Raw genomic sequence first — 2,696 nt, 5'->3', positions numbered from 1 at the left:
CATGGGTATTTTCAAGTGCCATGGCATTGCTTTCACAGACCTGGCACAGATGCTAATGAAGATCTAATGAGCAAGAGACTTTTCTACAGCTGCGACAATGAACAGGTAAGACACCACAAAAGATCAGCGCACATGCCTGCCTGGAAGTGTTAACACCCCTCCCCACCAATCTCCTTGTCACTTGACCTCTTAGTTTACCTACAAAGCCCTCTGTTCAAGAAAGTAAAACTATGATCTAGGAGCTTATGAATTATGAAATCCAAAATTTACAATGTATGTTGTAAACATCTGAGGTTTGGGGCACCCAGAACTCCTCCCCCATCTTCTAGCTGGGGCACTCCCAATTTCTGATATCCTCTCCAGCTACAGGACTTGTTTACGTATTTCGGTATGAAATGTCTTGCATCCATCTTGCTAGTGGTAAAGAACCCACTTGCCAATGCAGAAAACATAATGATATGTGGGTTCCATCCCTGGTCAGGAAGATCCCCTTGAGGAGGGCACGGCAACCCACTCTAGTATTCTTGCCTGGAGAATCCCATGGACAGCTATAGTCACTAAGAGTCAGGATACAACTGAATGGACTTAGCATGCATGCACGAATGTCTTGCATGCACCTTTAGCCATGTCTATAGAAAACTCAGGAGATCTGTAATGCCCAAGCCCTCATAAACTGGACTCGTCCTGGGTATCTGGAAAATTTCCAGGGAGAGACAGATCATGTAAGTAAAACACCCATTTGCCCAACAGTTGAAACAGATTAGGCAGAATCTGGGTGGGGAGGGACATCCAGGCCTTTGTTCAAAATAAGGTGTCTGGTGGGCAAAAGAACCTCTTCTGGCCCTGATCCTGAAAGGCTCCAAGACTTGCCACAGAAACTCGATTGCTGCCAGGCTTAATGAGCTCACTCACCCAGCTGCCCTGGCACACGAAGCAGCCCTGCCAATTTCCAAAGAGAGATGTGTCTAACAGAGCATGTTCTGAGGTCCAGCTTTGGAGAAATGGAAAAAATCAGACCACTTTAACAAGAAGTACGACCTGAACACAAGAACATGGTTTGGATTCTGAAGAACAGCTTGCCAACATTTTTTTTTCTGCCCTAAAGTAAAAGCAGGCTGCACTGTAAGGCAGTGAAACCCCCCTGTGCAGAAGGAGAACTTTATTAAGTTCCGTAGAAGCTTCACTCGAGAAGGCAATGGCAACCCACTCAGTATTCCTGTCTGAGAATTCCCATGGACAGAGGAGCCCGGCAGGCTTCAGTCCATGGGGTCACAATGAGTCGGATATAACTTACAGACTAAACAACAACAGTAGAAGCTTCACAGCCATCGTCTCGGGACTGATGGAGCAACCAGGGATGCTTCAGTCGAAAGTACTGAGGCATCCAAGGTTTGCAGAGTTGATGTCACTAGAGGTGCCCGCTGCCAGGAAGGAGTGGGGCGTTTTAAGGGCAGAATGGACTCAATGCAAACAACAGAGAGAAGAACCAACGGCACTCGGTTAAGGTCCCTCCCAACACTGACATTATAGGCAGATGAAACATACTCATTTTTCATTTTCTGGCTCAGATGTGAAGACAAATCAGTCATCATACTATCAACACCAAACACTGAGGCTAAAGGCCAAAAGCTATTGACCACCCACTGTGGCCCGACCCTGTGCCGGGCTGTGGGAGGCCCCCCGCGGACTAGGCAGCATCTCCACTTCCTGGAACCTTATGTCTAGCAGGAAAGCCTGGCAAGTCACTGGCAGCTGGAATACAGAATCCAGGGCAGCAGGAGCCCCAGGGACACACGCAACGTGGCCTGCAAATGTGGAAGTACTGTCAAAGAAGGTTTTCTGGAGGAAATAAGGCTGATGATGGATGCTCAGCACATGCAGAGGACGTCCACCAAGTGAATGGGGTAGGGAAGGCTAACTGGCAGATCTGCCAGAGGCACCGGCATGTGCAAAGGCTAGACTCACTCAGGAATGGCAGGCAGACAGTATGGCTGGACGGTATGCTCTGGTGAAGGCCTGGGAGGACAGAGGCAGGGGCAGGCCCTGACACCCTGGGCAGAGCAGGAGGAAGCCTCTTTAGTCTGTTCCTCTGCCTCCAGGCTCTTTCTGTCTTAATCCAGCCCCACTGACTTTATTCACTGTGTCTTCACTTGTAGTTCAATCTGATAGGTCCCTCCCGGGGCCCCACCATCCAAGCTGGGCTTTGGAGCCTGCAGGGTTTCACAAGTGGGGGCGGGTGAGAGAGGTGTTGCAGGCAGAGGCAGCTGGCAAGCAAGGGTCTAGGAGAAGGGACAGTGCTTAGGAGAGGGGTACCATTCACTGGGGGAGATACAGGAATTGAGCTGGAAGCAGGCCATGGGGGCCTTGAAGACAGGTGAAGGTGGCTGCACTCTTCAGTAATCAGCAACTGTCAGAGTAGCCAGAGATCTGACCCCCCAGCCCCACCACGTGGGCAACCTCAGGTAAGTCACTCGTTCTCCTCAATGAGTGCGGCCCAGGGAGGGCCGAAGGGGAAGACTCGCTGTCACCCGCAATAACCCATTTTCACTTACACATGTGCAAGGCCCACCCCTAAGCCCTCACCCAGCACGCGCACAAGGTCAGGCACCTGCTGGCAGGTGTGTGTGTGTGTGGAAGATGAGAATGCCCCTGACCCGTGAAAAACTGGGATAAAACCTCCCTGGGCATTTCTCCAC

Source organism: Capricornis sumatraensis, chromosome 7 (genome assembly GCF_032405125.1).
Source record: "Capricornis sumatraensis isolate serow.1 chromosome 7, serow.2, whole genome shotgun sequence".
In the NCBI taxonomy this organism is placed as follows: domain Eukaryota; kingdom Metazoa; phylum Chordata; class Mammalia; order Artiodactyla; family Bovidae; genus Capricornis; species Capricornis sumatraensis.
This window is presented reverse-complemented; position numbering follows the sequence as displayed.